The sequence below is a fragment of the Tasmannia lanceolata genome, unplaced genomic scaffold (assembly GCF_043159265.1).
Source record: "Tasmannia lanceolata isolate RefF3 unplaced genomic scaffold, GAP_Taslan_0.1 ptg000012l, whole genome shotgun sequence".
NCBI lineage: Eukaryota > Viridiplantae > Streptophyta > Magnoliopsida > Canellales > Winteraceae > Tasmannia > Tasmannia lanceolata.
In genome coordinates this window covers 58,270,851-58,291,800 of record NW_027518689.1, presented here as the reverse complement: position 1 = coordinate 58,291,800, position 20,950 = coordinate 58,270,851, and the positions used below count along the sequence as shown (strand labels likewise).

At 36.4% G+C, this 20,950-nt stretch overlaps 1 long non-coding RNA gene across 1 annotated transcript in view; it reads right to left on the bottom strand.

Moving 5' to 3' along the window:
* Positions 1-2,614: 2,614 nt before the first annotated feature.
* LOC143887483 (uncharacterized) overlaps positions 2,615-20,950 on the bottom strand; it is a 34,953-nt gene continuing 16,617 nt past the window's right edge. Inside the window, exons 2-5 of the long non-coding RNA XR_013254198.1 lie at positions 19,645-19,999; positions 19,467-19,556; positions 3,093-3,177; positions 2,615-2,995 (exon numbers count right to left, since the gene is read on the bottom strand). This is a non-coding gene — a long non-coding RNA (uncharacterized LOC143887483). The remainder of the gene's footprint in view (positions 2,996-3,092; positions 3,178-19,466; positions 19,557-19,644; positions 20,000-20,950) is intronic.

Sequence of the window (20,950 nt, the reverse complement as noted above, 5' to 3'; positions counted from 1 at the left end):
AAGATATGATGAAATGTAGCTTACGGAAAGAGTTTTACAGATTTTTACATTAAGCTCATATTTAATTTCGATTTAACAATTGATTGACCAGATTGCACAAATAACACAGAAACCACTAGAAATATGAATCTAAATTCAATGAAATTTCTACATTAATAAGATATAAGTAAAAATAACATACTGAGAAATTTTCATGAATTTTGGAAACCATTTACTATCAGTTTCAGATTTTTTAATTTTCAGACCAGATTATGAATTAACCCTACATCCCATATGAAAACAGATCCAAATCACTTGAAACTTTTACAGTAACTAGAAATGTGAGATTGAAGACTACTGTAAAAATTTTAAGAATTTTAGTTGTGATCTGATGTCAGTAACAATTCCTCCAAAAGCTGGTAAATTTCAAAGAAAGCATAAAATAATATACCAAACAAATTCTCAAAATTTCATGGTAGAATGTACTGGTATCATATTAGTTTCCCACGAAATTTCATTAATTTTGGAATTCATTTAGTATATATTTTATTTTCGAAACACTCATGGAGATCATGATTTTGAGCATACATATTTAATTTTCAACTAAATCCAATTAAATACTAAAAATCATGCAAATATACCAAATAATTCTAGAAAAATCTAAAAATTAAGTACCTACCTGTGATCGAAATCCTCGCCGAATCCGAGAGCCGAAAAATTCGAAAATCGCACCGCCGCTTGATCCGCTTCCGCTTTCTTTCTCTTTTTCTTTGTTTTATTTTCTTTTATATTTTTTTTATATGGAACAAGGGAGAGAGATGGGGAGAAACAAATAAGGAGAGAAAGTAGATAATGATAGTGTGAGAGTGAGAGAGTGAGAGATATTGAGGGAGAGAAAGAGAAAACTATCAAAAAACAATGTGTTGTTTTTTTTTTTTTCTCTTCCTCTCATCACCTCTCTTTATATAGTGAAAAACTTAGTGGAGAGGTGGAAATAAACAATGAGAATGGTGGGTGTGGTGGAGAATAATGGAAATAAACAATGAGAATGGTGGGTGTGGTGGAGAATAATGGAATATATAATGGTAATGGTGGGAATTGTGGTGGGGAATAATGGAATATATAATGTGAATGGTGGGTGTGGTGGAGAATAATGGAAATAAACAATGGTAATTGTGGGAATGGTGGTGGGAATAATGGAATATATAATGGTAATGGTGGGAATGGTGGTGGGAATAATGGAATATATAATGGTAATGGTGGGAATGGTGGTGGGGATAATGGAATATATAATGGTAATGGTGGGAATGGTGGTGGGAATAATGGAATATATAATGGTAATGGTGGGAATGGTGGTGGGGATAATGGAATATATAATGGTAATGGTGGGAATGGTGGTGGGGATAATGGAATATATAATGGTAATGGAGATAATGGTGTTATTTTAAAGGGAAAAATGAAGTTAGTGGAAATGGTAGAGAAAGTTAAGTCATGCTAATGGTGAGTCCCACATCAGCGGGTTCCGCACAAGCGGGTCCCACATCAGCGGGCCCTACACAAGCGGGTCCCACATCAGCGGGTCCCACACAAACGGGTCCCACATCAGCGGGTCCCACACAAACGGGTCCCACACTAGCAGGTCCCACACTAGCAGGTCCCACACCAGCGGGTCCCACACAAACGGGTCCCACACTAGCAGGTCCCACACTAGCAGGTCCCACACCAGCGGGTTCCACACAAACGGGTACAAATTCTCCCTAGTTTAGATTTTTCTGAATAATCCTTCTCAACATTTAGCGGGAAAATGCGAAACACGACGGAAATGACCAAAAATATTTAGAAATGTAACAAACGGATGCGGGAAAGAAAGACATTGGAAAACCGACGGAAAACAAACCCTAATTTCTTTATCGATTAAGGTAGAGCAAAATGGGGTGTCTACAAAGTCCAAAGTTTTATTCGGACTTCCGACGGAAGCCAGTAGAATAGGGGTAATTCTAAGGATTTTTATCTTCAAATTGAGTAATAATTCCAAGGATAATAGGGGTATACATTGTGATCTTAGTGACATGCAGGCAACCATAAATTGAAGCTTGGTTTTGATGTTTTAGAATCCAAAAATGCAAAGAAAATGGATTTATCTTAAAAATGGGAAAAACAACAAAATTCAGTTTTAAGCTCAAAATCAATTTTCTTTGCATTTTGTAACACTGCTTCGATAAGTTTATCATGAATAAACCCTCGTGAATACGAAACCCTGTTGTAAATGGCAACCTTCAAAACCCTTCCATGGAGTTTTTCATGTTAGAAAAGCCTTGAGGAAGAAGAAGGTGGTAGGTGAGATGGTAATAAGTGCATTAGGATAGTTGCAAAAAAGGTGGAGGGAAAAAAGAGGTAGGAGGGGTATATTTGTCCTAAAAGCCATATTCTCTCACCTGACAACACCTTTTTTATAAATTAAATCACTACTCTTTATTCACAATTTAGACAAAACTTTGTATTTTTTAATAATTTTTCCTAAAAAATATAATAAAAGGGGCGCCTTTTATCATTTCTAATATAACACTGCCTAGTTGGGCACAAAACAAAATATTTAACCACAACAGGTTACAAAACATAATATCAGAACATAATATCACAAGACATAATATCAGAAATCCTATCATTCCGTAAAAGTGATATCAGAAATCCTATCATTCATAATATCCCAAAACTAGATAAAAGTGATTTGTCACAAAACATAATATCAGAAATCCTATCATTCCATGTATATCATGGGAGTACTACAATACTAGATGAGATGTGTAACAAAGTACCAAAAATAACAATTAAGATAGTTCAATGAGGTTACCAAACACCACAATACAAAAGTTAATATTAAGTCGACCACAAAACGAAACCACTATTGCACCAATGTACCAGAGCAAACAACCCATCCATCTAATGTGGGCATCAGATCGAGATCTTAACTACCCATCCAATGGCGGCATCATACCACATTCTCCATCATCTGATTCTGTAAAAAAACAAAATAAAATAAACGAATAAGAAAATAAGGAAATAAACAGAAATAAGTGAAGAAGGAGAATAAGAAAAAAGGGTGGGCATCTGACCTTCGTCCTCACTGATGGTGCGGATTTTGGCCTTGGAGGCAAATCCATCCATCGAGTGCAATCCATGACGAGAATGATGCACAAACTGTTCTTCACCACCACAAATAGAAAATAATAGGCAAAAAGATCAATAAAAGATCCAAAAAACAAACAACCAACAAAAATCTCATCATGCTCATTAGATCAAAAATCTCAACTCAAGAAAAATCAAACTCAGGTAAACAAACCAAGCAAGAAAAATCTCAACTCAATTGAACTCAAACAGAAAAAGATAAAAAAAACAAACAAGAAAAATCTCAACTCAACTGAACTCAAACAGAAAATAGAAACTTTTTCTAAATTGATTTCATCTAAATTGCAAAATATGCATAGTTTTTCAATAAATATTTAACGCATTAAATTTTCCCAATAAAGAATCCCATAAAAATAGGAACGTTTCTAAATTGATTTGTACAAATCTGTAAGTTCATAATTTTTTCTTCGCCCCGTGCATCACACAGGACTGCAAGTAGCTGCAAAATATAACTTGCATTTGGAAAATTTACAGCCCACAAATATTGTTACAATGGCAAATGATATATGTTAGCCCAAGGGTTCCCCATGGATTCATTCAATCACCTTATTTTGATGATTAACAAACGCAATTGATTAGTCTTTTATGGACTAATTGTTTGCCTTGAGTGTTGTGCTATGGATATGAAATTCACAGGTTAATCCATGCTAGCACACACCATTGATGGCCTATGCTTGAAGATGAACCAAACACGTGTCAAAGGAGTTAGAGCATACAACTGATCAATCATACCTTGGAGGATCAACCAAGGAGAAGCTCAACATTAGTCATCTCAAAGCATTGAACAAACAAAGAAAGATCGATGAAGGCTAAAGCTTGGAGATCAACAACTTGTTAAGGAGCTTGAACCAACTTGAAGGAGTGATCCATGCAAGAGACCAAGACTTGAAGATGAGCTTTAAAGTTGAAGATGTGAGTAATGAGTCTTGTGTTAGATTGTATAATATAATCCCACTTAGGTATCCCTTGTTGAGGCATAATCAAGTCACTAATAAGGTCCCAAACAATATTAGAATATAAGGAAAAGACCCGTGGACCAAAGCCCTAGTGCCATAAATAGCTTAGAATTGCAAAAGATTCAAATCGGCACACTTAGCACTTGAATTTTGAGATCAGGTCATAAATCCTATCATAACTGATCCTAAATATTTTTAAATATTTTTGAAAATATTTGTAACAGAAAGAGCTCATCATTTCCGTTCAAATCGAGTATAAGAACGTTGAAATTCGACGAGAAACGAGTGAGATATGAATTTTACAAAACCGAGTCTGAAATCTGAAAAATGTCAAAAATGCCCTGAAATAGATCCGTTGGGAAGCTGCCCAGAATTACAGAAATGCCATTGTAACGGCTAGTTTTGGGTTTTCTCTATATATATGGGTTCCCTAAGCATGTGAACCAATCTCTCTCATTCCTAAACTTGTTGTAAACATATTAGAGAGTGGAAAACACCCTTGTGCCTCAATTTGAGTATATCTAAAGGGATTAGACCTAGGCTTATCTTTGTAATTATCTTTGAGAGATTCTAATGAGCTTTACATTGTATCAAGCCTTCAAGAGGCTAAAGAGTGTGCTTCAATCTTCTTCTTCATTGTAAACTTGGCAATAAATGGCGCCGTATTTAAGACTCTTGGAGCTTGGACGCTCGGATTGTACAAGGCGAAAGGAATGCAGTATTTAAGTTCTTTGGAAGATAGTGGATTCCTCAAGGAGACAAAACTTGAGAAGAGTGGAGTAGGTCTTGGGGTTAAGACCGAACCACTATAAATCTTCGCGTCTCTTGTGTGGTATTTATCTCTCTCACCCTCACTCTTATTTGTGCTTGCATTTATACACTTAGAATTGAGTGAGTAGTTAGCAATGGTAATTAACTTGCTTATCTTGTACCTTGCTAATTAGCCCATTTAATCTTGTTAATTAAGTTTGCATGAGCCTTCCACCAAGTGTTTGATAAAAGGCCTAAAAGAAACCATTCATCTAATTCCTTTACCTTATTGTGGGATTTACAATCTTTAATCAACCACCAAGTATTTTCATAGAAAGATTAAAAAGGGAATAATCAACTAGGGTTTTCAAAAGTCATCTAACAAGTTTTGACAAAAGGTCTAAGAGAGAATATTCATTTAAGATTTTGAAACTAATCTTACAAAAGTTTTTAAAGAGGATAATTTTTTTAAAGACACCCAATTTACCCCCATCTTGGGTTGCTTAGTGGGATTTCAATATATTCACCACTTTTTTCTTATTTGGGATCGCCCGTCTAGTGTAAAAGAGTTGCCATAATCACTTCCCAATGGCAAATAAGACATTTCACTTATTTTCCCATTAAAAAAACCCAATTTTTTGTGCAACCAAATGGTCCCTTGCTGCGTTAGAATATGATCAAACAAAAACTTCAACTTCGAAGACCCTACCCTCACCACAGAAAAATAAAATAAAGAATCCAGATGTGAATCATAAACAAAATACTTCACTCCATATGATGATCCAAGCCGTTCATTTGTTGTTAAATACGATGTACCCCGTAAATAATGGACTAGTAAAAAAAACCCACTTGACTTTTTATCTTTTTGCAAATTTGAGAGGAAACTGAAACGATGATGTGGACCCTGATCTGAGAGAGAGGCGGGGGACGAGCCCCCAAAAGTCTTTAGATAATCCATGTGAAAGAGAACTCTACCAAGGAACTCTTGAAACGGTGCCACCCTCATAGCATAGCACGAGTGGCGATATAAACTAGATACCTCTTTATCCGGAGTCAAGGCTCGAAACCAAGACGTATCTAAAATAACTCAGAGTCGCCATCCATGGATATGCCATGGAACCTAAAAAATAAATCCTCTATGCAATGGATAACCAGAAATATATATGGGTTCGTTCCTAATTACGAATGGAGAAGGTCCAAAGAGCACCCCCAATTCATCCGAGTGCAAGCACTTCGTCTCTTATGCCATTTATTATTAACTATGAAGAGTTTTGGGCGAAAATCATGTGAAATAGGAACAAATATCCCCGAGAAGGACGTCTACCTAAACATGCATGACCCGGAGATGGGTAAAAGAAAACAAACATCCCAATCCTAACTCAACACTTCTAATCCTGACTCATCACATCTAAGAAAACAGTAACAAACGCATGCACAACTACAACTAAGCAGTATATAGCAGATATGATAAGTTGGAAAAATGATAAAGCATTAAAAGAACTATAGCTAAGCATGTGATATGACAATAAAGAGACTACAACTAAGCATGTGATATGACAATAAAGAAAACAGTAAAGAGTTGTAACTAAACATGTAAAATAACAATAAAGAAAGCAGTAAAGAATATGATCACTACATCTAAACAGGTAAAGAGCAATAGAGAAAACAACTCAACACTACAGCTAAGCGTATGTAAACACAGAGGTTGTATAAAAATAAAGATAACCAGAAGAAAAGAGTAAACACACTAGCATGTACCTATGCAAAAATAATGCAAAACAACATACTCAAACCCTAAAATGCTAACAACAAACCCTAAACTCTAAACGTTGTCCTCGACTCTTGGATGGTCTGATGTTCATCCAAGCTGCCTACGTATCCCCGCCTCCACGAGAATCAGAGGGACGTAGTTCTGTGCGCCTATTCTAAACTATAATGCCTAAGACATGTAGACATCTATCCTAGACTCGACCTAAAAGACCGGACTAGTTATTTAAAGCTTCTTTAACGCTTATTTAAATTCAAGTGAATTGTGAATTTTAGGACTCCCTATATGCCCTATATAAATGCAAGTTAGCCTTAAGCTAATGCAAATGGTTCGTATATCCTATATGTAACTGGTTGTATGTCCGAAGGAAAACAATGGGCAGACTAACGCATCCTATTTTAGTAATCAGTCGGCAATGTGAATCGCCAACTGACCAGACGGAAGCGTACCTAGCTAGGACAAACTCCTAACTCTAAAACAAACACACAACATATCAAAGACAAACTCCTAACTCTAGAACTCTCTATCTAGGATAAACTCCTAACTTTAGAAGAGGATCTTTACGAAAATAATGTTTTAGAAGATTTTTATGTTTTTAAAAGGTTTAAAAGATTTATTTACAAAGTTTGGCTGGACTTGGGATAAAGATCCTAAGCTGCACTACGTACCCTCGTGGAAGAGGATCAAGCCAACGTAGTTCGGAACAAACTTTCCTAACTACACTCCAAAAATCTTTAAAGTTGTTTATTTAAAAAAAATTAAAATGTTATTTACAAAAGTTTGGCTGGACTTGGGATAAAGATCCGAAGCTGCACTACGTACCTTGTGAAAGATGATCAAGCCAACGTAGTTCGGAAACAAACTTTCCTAAACTACCTTTAAAAACTCTAAACTTTCAAATGTTTTTTTGAATTTTTAAGGTTTTCAAATGTTTTTAGATGTTTTAAATTTTAAACGTTTTTGGATTTTAAAATTCTTCAATGTTTTTTTTACCTTTAAATGTTTTCATTCTTAAAGGAAACACGCAAGCACAACCACAAATTAGGGTGAAGCCCTAAATCTAAAGGAAAAACCCCGAACAAACAACAAGTGTCTCAAAGAGACGATCCGCAACAAGTAAACTAGTGTCCCAAGAACAGCGAAAAATGATCTAAGATCCCAAGCAAGCAATGCTCTAATAAGATTATGCGAGCCTCAGATAAAAAAGAATGACAACAACTCTAAATGACCAACTCCTAAGCCATAGGACAAACTAACAGTCTATGAAATAGAATCCTAAACAACCAACACTAAAAATGGGTGCAAATAAGTCAAAGACTCTAGTAACGTTACCAAAGATGGGGGGTGCTAATGAGACTAAGCAAGTCTCCTGGACACAAAGGTGGGCTCCAAGTATCCTTATCATTGCCCTTGCAATGGTAAATAAGATATAAGGCAACTAGAAAGACTACATTAGTCTTCTACAAAAATGTTCTAATCATGAGCCTGGGCAAGCCTCCAAAGGGGTAACTCTTTAAATGAGACAATGCTTGCCTCATAAAGTTGGGAACTATCACTATGAGACTAAAGTAGTCTCCTAAAAATGAGGGCTCTAGATAACTCTTTCATTTCCCTTGCAATGAGAAAATGTTAAAATATCTAAAGGTATCTAAAAGACTAGATTAGTCTACTAAATGAGAGGGAGAAATGCTACTAGGACTTGGTAAGTCCCCTAAAATCATGGGCTTGGGATGACTCCTTCATCGCCATTGCAATGAATTAGGGACATAAATGATTTGGCAATCCCTAATAAGAATAAGAAAAGAGACACTCATGAGATTAGACAAGTCTTAGAAAGAGAAAGAATTGAATAAATTTGATTAAAAATCATCGTAATAAAAATACTTTCATCAAGATTCACACATCAATACTTCAATCAGTGTCAAAGATTTAATATTCCCAACATACTATAGAAGCATAAGTTTCAGACACTATTGACATTTTACAAAAAAACAAATCAGTAGAGGGACTTTATCAAGATGAAGTTGCCTCCATGATATAAACTATGAGCTAAGTGCATAGATATTCCCAAATTAAACAAGAAAAGAACAACAATAGATTTAAATGACAAACAATTCTTAGATAGTTCACATAACCCCACATACAGTTCCCTTTCCTTCTCTCTATACATTTACTAGTGCTTGGAGTCTAAAAGAAAATTCTCAAATTAGCTTGAGACAAAGCCCAAATCATGTAAACAAGTGTGTGGCACAAAATGAATACCCTTATAAGTTGTGAAGATAAGGATCATACATGCAGGGACATGAAGACCATAGGGGAAAACATTAAAAGGATGAGCACAGTATAAATTTCTAGATGGGTGGATCCAAAGCAACAAATGATCAAGAAAATTCCAAGATTCAGGGTCTAAATTTCTGCACTAGTTCAACTTGTCTCACTACTGTTGAGATTACCTCTTGCCTTGTACAAATCAACTTTAACAGAATATATAAGAAAAGTACCCTATTCAACAGATATTCTCATGTTAAGGGGGGTAGAAGCTGTCACAACATTATCATGCCAAGTGATAAAGACAAAGAGGCTGATCAAAGTGACAAAATAATTGCAAATGATGAGTTAAGAGTTAAAGGAACAACATGCAGCCATTAATCACTGGATGAATGCCTGGGATCTAAGACAAATGACTTGTATACTGAATAATCTAATTATACTCCTATTCAATTAAATCTTTTTTTACCCAAACATTAAATCAGAGATGATGACCATTTCTTCAATCATATTTCTTAAACAAAGACTGAATGCCTTAGAGTAAATAAAATAAATATAATAAGAAAAGAAAAAGATCTATTCATCATCAACTCTTCAATGAAAAATGATTTAGCTTTAAGATGAGAAAAGCCAACACACATGCTCACCGACTTAAGCTTGATAGTGAAATATAAGCCCTTGAGGTGAATGAAGTATACATAACAACATCTTGTATATTTTCCAATATTAAGTGAAAGCATATAAAGTATATTCCTTTGAGCAAATATGAATGAAAACAGGGAACGTTATTATCAAGGTACATGTTGAATTGATGTCTCATAATCTATCAGAATCCAAAACTTCTAAGAATCTAAACTACACAAAATTTATCTAAGGAATATGATAGAGCTGAGATGAACACAAAGTGGGTATACATGAGTGAATATAACAGTGGGATTTTACAAGGCAAACTCAGAACTGAATAATTAGACATACTTACTCTTTTTTTTATACCTTGAAAAGAGTTGAATGAGAAACTAAATAATGAGCTATTGAGACGAACTCTTTCTTTTGGTATTCCCAGACCATATAGAGAATTACAAGATTGATTTGAACAAAGAAAATAAAAGGGAATGACACAATTATATTAACCAGATGAGGCCACTCTTTCCGTTACCCTTGGGTTTATACACTCTCATTTGGATATCTTAAAATGGGATAAAAGGTTTCACTCCTATTAAAGAGAATAGACAATAGCCATAGTAGGATCAACATCATTAAAGTGAAAAAGTACAGACAGCCGCCCCTGTTATATATGTATAACTATACTGTAGAGAACTCCCCTTTAACATGTATCATACTATAAAAAAAATTATCTTGCTTTGCCAGTCATATAAATACATGAGAAAAAAAAAGTGAAAGCACAAACTAAAACAATAAAATGGTCAAGTTCCCAGACAAAATCATCATTAGAACGTAGAGATCAATCCATTATAGCAATTAAAATTAGAAGCTATAAATAGCACTGTAGACACCCCATTTTGATCGTGCCCTAAACCTTCCAATTTTGTGCAAAATCCCATCAAATGAATGAATTTGGGTTCCAAAATTCACCCTAAGCTAGGGTAGGATCCCACCAAGGTCCCTGCAAAATTTCGTCAAAATTCGAGCTCGTTTGACTAGCGAACGAGCCGAGAGAGGACCGCAGTGTAATCAGAACAGGGGGGTGTATTATCCTGGAAAGAGCAGATCGTGATCCGAATAGGACACGATTCGGTGGTGCGCTTATCAAAAATTTGCGCAAAACTGTGCGCCCATCAAGTGGTGGTGCCAATATCCGCACCCCTGGTTTATTATAAATGGGCTGATAATTTCGTTTAAAAAAAAATGGCATTCTCAGATCTGGAAAATTAGAAAGAGAGAGAGAGAGAGAGAGAGAGAGAGAGAAGGTGTTCCGATCATCTTCTCCGGGAGGTTTGCGCCGGATCTCTGACCTCTAAGTATAGATCTCTTCCCCTAATCCTTAGTTCATCCCTTTCATCTTCATTTTCCCCCATTTCTAGTAGGCAAACCCTACTTCAAGCCATTTCGTTGTCTCCGATCATCTTCGTCTTCTCCGGTGAGCTCCGGTAAGCCCCGGTCATATCTTCTATTCTCCTTCTCCTTCTTTCATTAAGTTGTTGAATTCTTTTTGTTAGACCCTAGTTTAAACCCTAGCTTTCAAAACCCTCACCATAGCTCCTCCTGCTCCGGTCATACTCCGATTATTCCTCCGGTTAGCTTTTCTTTTTGGATCTTCATTTCTTTTCCTCCATTACTGACCTGTTCAATCATGATCCTCTTCTTTCACTACATCCGAATCCTAACTTGAATCCTAAAAATCTCTAGATCTGAGTTTTTCTTGTGGATCTATGCTTTGAATTTGACCACATTTTCTGTTGGAAATTATCACCGGAATATGCTATTAGGTCCATCTTCATCCTTCGGCTAGCCGCTATTCTCTACTATCATCTCTGCAAGATCTGAGAAAGAGAGAGAAAACCTAGAGAGATAAAGTAGATCTCGTCACCGAAACCCTAAGATTCGATTGTTTATCTTCTCCGATCAACCTTTTCCGGTGGGATCGCCAAAGCTTCGGCAAGATCAAGAGCTCCGGCCGGCTTCAACATCACAGTTGTTTTTGCGCCTCTACCGGCTTCAAATTTAATCTTGATCCGAACCTTAAGCCGTTCATCTTCTCCGGACATCTCCGTTTGAATTCCGGCCAATTGCCGGCGAGCCTCCATTTCTTTCCTTGCTTGAACCTTCCTCAATCAGCTCTAGCTCACGTTTTCTACCTTGCCCTGATATTTCATCATTTTTATTTTTCTTAAACCCTAAATCTGCATCATGAAACTATAGAGAAAAGAGAGGAAGAGAAAGAAGATGTCTAAACCCTAACCTTATTGCTTTATCTGAATCTGAGTCGTTGGATCTGATCATTGTTTTTTACAAGCTAATGCAAATTTCAACCAAAAGCAAGCTGATTAAGCCTTTTACACTTCGATCTGTATATTTCGCTTCAATTCTCAGTTGATCTGTTCAATTAAATTTTGCAGGAGCTCAGGTATGTGTTTTATCAGCTATACCTTTGTAAACACGGTGTTTTGTGCATGTTTGATTGGCTTAACGATTTATGAAGTATATCAATGAGCTGATAATTAAGATTTGCAGATTTTTTTTATCAATTTTGTTAGAGCTTGTAGTGACGAAGCTGCAATTGAGTGTGATTTTAGTCTTGATTAAATAGAAGTATTGCTTATCATGAAAATGAAATTTTGTGATCCAATCCATGATCTGATAATGGCCTCTGGTTCATAGATGTTATGTGCTAATTATATAATGAGGATACAATAATGCTAACAGTAACCTCTGCCAAAAGTCATGTCTGAATATTTACACAATTTTCTTGGTTTGGTTTCATCATGTTTAGTCCTCTGTAGCTTATGTAAAACCTGTTTGGTCTTTCATATTTGACATTTGTTCTTTTAAAATTTGTCTCTGATTCAATCTCTTGTTTTTGCATTAATTCAGTCCTTGATTCATCTCCTATTTTATACTAACTTAGCCTTTGATTCTACTCCCTGTTTTGCACTATTTTAGCCCCTAATTCAGCTCATATTTTGATATAATTATGCCCAATAATTGCCCAGCTCAGCTTATCTTTCATAGTAGAGTGAATGTTTGATATTTTGTTTATGTATCATCCTTTCACTCACTAATTCTAACTACATAATAGTTGCATAAAATTCATGTCTCTGTTCACGTATGTTTCATTAGTAGCTTAAATTTGGTTAAACTTTCCTTACTCATTCAGTGAGTGAACATTTATAATGCATCTTTGCGTAAGTAGATGAAATAGATTTGGTGCAATCATTCAAACAGGGCGTGGTCTATGTCATTGCTGATGGTTGTTAATATCATATTATCTTATTTTGGTTTCTTTTGAGAAATGCCTCAACACATATGTTTTGGGAGCTTACATGACCAAGACTTCTCTGTTCTTTTTTAATCAGCTTATGATCGTTGGTATATGTTAATAGAATCTTGTTATATGCTTCAATGAGTTGTTGGAATTTTCATATATGACATGAATGCTTTAAAACCTATAGAGATTTTATAGACGATAGATCTTTATCTCTATTACATGAGAGGGAAGCTTTATTACTTTGAAAAATTAGAAAAAGGAAATCAGGTGTTTGAATGATGTTTATATTGATAAATTTAGAAATGAGAGTGAAAATTATATTTTTAGATACAAAAGATATGTTTGAAATCAAGATTAAGTTAATTAAATTCATTGCTTTTTTTTATTCTTAACTTCTTACGAGAATCTTTGCCTTTCTTCGTTCTAAGGGCGATGAAGGCGCTAGCCCAAGCCCATCCTTTAATGGACGTGCACAGTCCTTATAGCATTCTCCTTTTTATTAGGTAGACTTTCTTAGTCTTTTAGACATCCTTAGACATTGGTCCTCTAACATTGCAAGGGCAATGAAAGAGTTATCTAAAGCCCTCTTAGGAGACAAGCTATGTCTCGTGCAGAAATATCTTACCCTTTTAGGAGACAAGCTATGTCTCGTGTAGAAATGTCACACCCTTTGGAGGAGACAAGCTATGTCTCATGTAGGAAAATTCAAACATTTTGGAGACAGGCTTTGTCTCATTGGCCCTACTTATCATTTTATTTTAGGAGACATGTCATGTCTCATTAGAGCCTTCTCAGAGTCATTAGCATAGGAGTCTGTCCTTTAGTGCTAGGAGTCAGTCCTTTCGTATATGAGTTAGTCTTTAGCTAGAGAGTCTGTCTTTAGTTAGAGAGTCAATCTTTCAGGAGTCTGTCCTATCATCATAGGATTTAGGATTTTATCCAACCTCTCATCAAATCATGTGATCTTTATCCACTCTTGCAAGGTATATGATGCTGTCCAACCCTTGCAGAGTTGTTATTCTGTTCATTCCCCCGGAAAACATAGGATGCTGTCCAACCTTTGCGGGATATCAGGAGTCTGTCCTACCCTTATGATGATAGGATGCTGTCCTCTCGAGTCAAAAAAATTCAAAAACATCTAAAAATTCAAAAATCTCAAAAAGCTTTGAGTCATTAGGAGAGTAGTAGGAAAATCTGTTCCGAACTACGTTGGCTTGATCCCTTTCAACAGGGTACGTAGTGCAGCTTGGGATCCACATCCCAAGTCCAGCCAAACCTTTAAAAATAAACATTTCAAATCTTCCAAAAATACAAAAATTCTTCAAAACCTTTTCAAAAAGATCTTCCCCTAGAGTGAGGAGTCTGTCTTAGATGTTTGGGGTGTTTTAGAGTTAGGAGTCTGTCCTGTTTGTTTTGATATAGTGTGTCATGTCGTGTGAGTGTCCCTAGAGTTAAGAGGCCTCGAGTCGATCGGTTAGACATTTAGTCGAACCGATGGCTAGAATAGGAAGCATATAGTCAGCCCGCGGTTTTCTTTAGGATGCACAGCCTAGATACACATAGGATGTAGGGTCCACCTGCAATAGCTTAAGGCTAATCAACTTGCATTAGTTAGGGCATATAGAGAGTCCTAAAAATTACAAATCACATGAACTTAAACAATTGTGCAAAAAACTTTAAAAATCAGTCGAGTCTAGTGGATCGAGTCTAGGATAGCGGTTCTAGAAGGTTAGGCATCGTAGTTTAGAATAGGTCATCGAACTACGTTGACTCCGATTCTTCCCGAGGCCGGGATACGTAGTGCAGCAAGGGTGGATGGCCATTCTGGTCCGAGTCAAGTCTTGCATTAGAGTTTTAAGATTTGTCTTGTCCAGTCATGTATAGAATTGATTTGTGTTGTGTGTTTTGCTGTGTTTTCTTACTTTCATGTACAGATCCTATACTTTTAGTTGTAGCATGCATGTGTTTGCACACCAGAACTCAGACACCAATTAGGTATAACACTCATAACTTAGATATTCTTAGGCAACACTTCTTTCATTTATTTTGTGTGTGTTTATTATTCATCTCTGAGACATGCATGATTAGGTAGACGTCTTCTCGGAGATATATGTTCCCATTTCACATGACTTTCACTCAAAACTCTTCAAAATCAATAATAAATGGCATAAGAGACCAGGTGCTTGCACTTGGGCGGACAAGGTGCTCTTCGGACCTTCCAAATTCATAACCAGGCACAAACCTTCTTTTTATATCTCTGGTTATCCGTTGCAACAGAGCATAGTATGGGATCCATGGCCCACTTCCTTGGATGGCGACTCTTCTTTGTTTAAGGTACGCCTTGAATCTGGGCTAGTCCCCGAATCGAGAGGTATCTCCCTTTGTATCGCCACTCATACTGTGAGAGGCACATTCTTTCGAGAGTTCCTTGGTAGAGCTCTCCATTCACGTGGATGATCCTGAGACTTCGTGTGGGGGCTCGTCCCCCGCCTCTCTCGGATCGGGGTCCACAAGCACTTTTGTCAATTGATCAAGTACGCATTTGTATGCTAATATAAGAGCAGGATCACACAACAAAAGAAATTCACATACTCCTTATGCTTCCATAAAGGCACTACCCTCAAAGTCCTAAAAGAAATTCCCATAAGCTACAAAATAAAGTAAAGATTTCAAGCCCAGCTTATGCAAAGAAATAATGTTAGCACAATTCATACCTAACAACCATACATAGGCCTACATCTAAGGCTTGAATAAGAAGTTTAAGAACAAAATTTCAAAGGATCTTTACAGACAACAAAGGATTTCGAAAAACTACCTCAACAAAGAAACACAATCCAGGAACATATATATTCCCTTAAAATTTGAAATAACCTGTATCATTCTCTCTCTTTTATGAAAAATCAATGTACATATAACTCCAATAGTGTTCTTGCCTTTTGAATCAGTATTTCTCACGAAAGAAATGGATTTTCAATTCGTGTAACCAAACTTAATCTTTATCAATAACTTTTATTAAAAACATAAGCTAACAGCCAATTTCATAGCTCAAAACATTGTTAAAACTCCATTTTTTATCTATCACTTTAGCTCATAATTCAAATAAAGAAAAACTAATTCAGAAATATGAAAAATAAAACTCGTTTTTCATACAATAGAATCTAAGGATAAGAAAAATTTTGTATTTTTATCCTTACTGGATTGTTCATATATCAGTTCCTAAACAATTCCTAAACAAATTACTTCAGCAGTTCAAAATTATACAATATAATTGAATCAAAAGCATAATCAAATGAAATTGACCATAAATTTTGATGAAATAGTAGACACATTACAGGCAATCAACAAAGAGACATTGATTATCCATGCCTAAATGCTCTAAACAAAAAAAACAAAAATTTTAAATTACCTGAAATTGAGATGAACGAAGCTTCAGATTTTGAATTTCCTCACCAGAATTTGATAGAAATTAATACCAGAATGAGTATAGAATGAAGTTTTATATTCTTATCGCCCAAACGCACCTTGTATATCAACAGATCTGAGATTTGAGCCTAATACCTTCTCTTTCGATCTTCTTTCTCTATTTTTCAACAAGCAGATCTAGGCTCTTAACATATCATGGTCAAAACCTTTCATTCAAAGAGTTAGGGTTTGATATTTTTAGGCTTGGATCTAGGGTTTGAGGATAGTACAAAAATGAAACATTGATTATGCTGCTAAAAGCACAGAAAAAAATGATTGGACAAAGGAATATTCGGCTGGAGTTCCGACAACCACGCCAGAATTTGGTCGGAGAAGAAGGAAAAGAGGAACACAAGTTAGGGTTTCGAGGATTTGGGGATTTCTCTCTTAAGAGCTCTACTAGGGTTTGATTAGAGAACCTCAAAAATGTTGCAAAAGAACCCCCTCTCATCTATTTATAGATTTTTCAGAAAATTAGTAACCCCTTTAAGTTGTTTTAGGACACCCCCATATGTGATATTATACTTGGTTCTAAAATGATAGGGTGGTCCACTAGAAAAGTGTTTAATGAAAATAAAAAGTTAATTCACGCCTTTTAATTGTCCAGAGACACCCTCTTATGGCTATTTGGACAATTAATTAATCTGACATGACAACCCTCAAACTGGATAGGCTACCCTCCTTATGCTACACTATACAAAACTACAATACCTACTTCACTCATGTCACTAGGCAAACATAAACGGATTCTGAAAAAAATTTAAAGGACCTAATTGGGACCCTAACCTATTCTAAGAAAGAATATGGGACACTAATATACTAGTTTAAAGGGTTTTCATTTAAAAACAAAAGTTTAGGGTTCTGTCAAAATGGGGTGTCTATAGATGATAACTGGAAAAAATTTCTTGCCGACAAGGACGGTCTATGACGACCAAAAATTTCTTGCCGACAAGCACTAATGATTTGGAAGGGAAACATAATCTTGGTGATCCAAAACAACACCCCCATATCATATAATATAATAGTAAAACAGAATCCTGGAAAATGTGGTTGCGCCACGTGGCACTCCTATTACTCCCCATTTGTTTTTATCGAATTTTCATATCGAATTTTACTCTACTCAAAAATCGTGGGTTTCGATAAAGAAAAAAAGCTATAAATTTTCCTCTACTCGATCTTTATCCAATTTTCCTATCGAATTTTCCTCTACTCGAAAATCGTGGGTTTCAATAAAGAAAAAATAGCTATAAAATACACGGCTGAGATCTTTATCCAATTTTCCTATCAAATTTTCCTCTACTCGAAAATCATGGGTTTCCATAAAGAAATCATAGCTATAAGATACACAGCTGATTCTATTTTGATTCCCTGCGTTTCCTTTTCTTAGAGGTTTCTTAAGTAGTAATCTTCTATTACGAGAGAAAATCTCGCTATAAATAGCTATTAATATCGCAATCACTGAGTTTCGTATTCTCAGAGGATTCTTAAGTAGTAATCATCTATTAAGAGAAAATGTGTTGATATTATCCACTTTCTCATTCCTCAAAAGTTCCTCTACCTCTTTATTTCGTCAATTTCCTCTTCTTATGCGGTAACTTCCTCTCCATACGCATTAAAATTCCTAAATTTTGGGTTTCCCTATTAGAACTGGATTTCTTAATAAAAAGAAAACAGTTATCTCTCTCTCCCTCTCAAAATAGATATATACAAACCATATCTATTGTCCCATGATTTTTGTGCCATTTCTTCATTCTTAGACGTTTCCAATTTCTGTTACAAACAACCATCTCTCTTAAAAACTTTATGAGGTAGGACTCTTTCCAAACATATCACATCCATCTTTTTCTCACTCTCAAAGACTTTGGGAAGGAGGACTCTTTCCAAATGTATCCCATATCTATCTCTGCCTCTCTCAAACTTTAGATTATCTCCACCAATCGACGATATTCCAAGGTGAGCCTCTTTCTATCTCGCATGGCTTTATCATAAAGAAAAATAAGGTTTCATTCAACCCTGACAAGAATCTAGATAATACTCTACTTTCTCCTATCCACTTGCTCTATTTTTGTTCAGATGAAAACCTCATAACAACTGACCTTTTACCTTTTACTGAAAATTCTTTTCTCATACTTATTTGTGGCGTAAAAATGTCTCTACTGTGCCCTACACTCTTACATCTGAAGATTATTTTGTGACAATCTTCTTGCACATATTAAAGATGGATTTTGGGGAAGGACATTAATTATGGCAATCCTTCTTTTTATAGCTTAGCCAAGATTTTGTTTCTTGTTCGATAGTTGGTACTAATTTATTTGGTAATTGTGCGCTCGAGATTTTTTTTGCTTCTAATATTAATTAGAGAGAAAAGGGAGATTGCACAGAGGAATTGGTGGAACATCAAGCAATGAAACTGAGTTTATATAATCCAATCTCTTTCATTTCGTGGAGCATCAAACAATGGAATGACTTTGTTCTTCAGCAACCCATATTTCCTTTTGTATCCAATCTTATATTTATAAAAAATTGCATCAAGCAATGGAATGCCTCCTTTGATTTGTCCATTATTAAGTTCATGAAACCCACGGTGCATTCAAAAATTATCCGAATTGAGAATACCTACGTTTTTATTTCTATCACCACAGCCTTGTACATTGTTTTTGCCCATATTACATTTATAAGAACTATCACTCTTTTTTCCCATATTGGATCTTCTCAACGAATGTATTTTTTCCTTTAAAATAATTTTAAAATTTTCTCTTTTGTCACCCCGTGCATCGCACGGGTATGCAACTAGTTCTCCATAATTTCAAAAGCATTCTGAGATTTTGGATCCATAACCCAATGATCAACATGTTAGAGTATGATACATCTCAGCCGTTGGATCATGAGTAGTTAGTTTAGATTAGGCAGCCATTTGCTTATCTCTTCATAAGGTTGATTTGATCTTATCTTCTTATCTGTCTTGTTTATCTCTTAACTGCTTTATATAAGCACACATTGAGATCATTATAATTAACAGAGATTTAATCAAATCAATTACTCTTTACAACAATACCACATTCTACATAGGATTTTCGAGACACGTAATAAAAGATCATAATATTCAATTCAACTGTAAAAAAAAACGAAAATGAAAAATAAAAAAAAATACCTTGGATGGGTGTAATCACATCATGCTCACTAGTATTCTCAGTATAAACAGGTTCTTCACTCTCACGTTTCGGTTCTTCAGCACGATTAGCTACAACACAAAAATCAAAATATTAAAAAAGATAGAAAAGAACAAAACCAAAAAACATTGCACTTGAGTTTACTGAGAGAAAAAAAACCTGGTCAGAAGCTATCAGAGGTACGACCATCTTCACTGCGCCCGGTAGAAATCGCACCACGAGGATGAACATCACCAACAACATAGTAGTTGTCACTACCACGACCAAAGATGAAATTCGGGAAGGGAGCTCCCCACAGCCATAAAATCACGAAACCACATATGATAATGGTCATTTCATAACCTTTCACGTAGCCAAGTCCAATGAGAAGTCCTTCAATAAAAAAATACACAAGTTTCTCAACCCACCAACCGTGCTTCTTAAGGACTGTTAGGCCTAAAATTGGTAACAGATACGGCAGTGACGAAAGAGTCGATCTGGCGGGCCCAAGGTGTTGACTTAAGAGTATTATGCCCTGCACAAGAGCTCACGAGGTCAGAAGACCAACCCAGAGTCGTTGCTCCGGACGGGCCCTTCGACACTGAAGTCAGTATGAGCATAATAGTAAAGCCAAAACTTGGAATTATAGCTTAGGAATCCGATCCCCCACCTTATCATGAGTGAAGGCTATTTATAGTGAGAGCACTGGGGTGGTTGAATTACTTAACCCCGGGACAGATGTCGGCCCATATGTGGACTTGATTTTACCTGCTCTTAGCAGATTACCAGGCTACCCCTGGGGCTGGTGTCAACTTCATGGTGGGCCCTTCGGGGGCCACATGTCGACAGCTAATTGGATGTGGCTTTTCATACCCCATCAAGGACCACTCGTGCGGGGGTAGGTGGAGGAAAACTGTCTGCGGAAAGCTTCCTTGGTTGACGATGTGTTGCATCTCAATATCTGATGATGTCCCTCGATATGGGACATGGTCATGCGTGAAGATATTTCGATGGGGAGGTTGTGGAGGTTTAACAGAACTTGTCGTTGGTGTCTTGCCTAGTTTGGGACGACCAGAAATATGAAGTGGAATAGTCTGGCCGGCCAAGCCCTCTGCACGGCTTGGGACGACCAGAAATAGGGAGTGAAATATTTTGGTCGGCCAAGCCTTCTACACGGCCTGGGACGACCAGAAATATGAAGTGAAATTCTCTGGCCGGCCAAGCCCTCTGCACGGCCTAGGACAACCAGAAACATGAAGTAAAATTCTCTGGCCGGCCAAGCCCTCTGCCCGGCCTGGGACGACCAGAAATATGAAGTTAAATTCTCTGGCCGGCAAAGCCCTCTGCACGACATGGGACGACCAGAAACATGTAGTGAAATATTTTGGCCGGCCAAGCCCTCTGCACTGCCTGGGATGATCAGAAACATGAAGTGGAATGTTCTGGCCGGCCAAGCCTTCTGCGCGGCCTGGGACGACCAGATTTT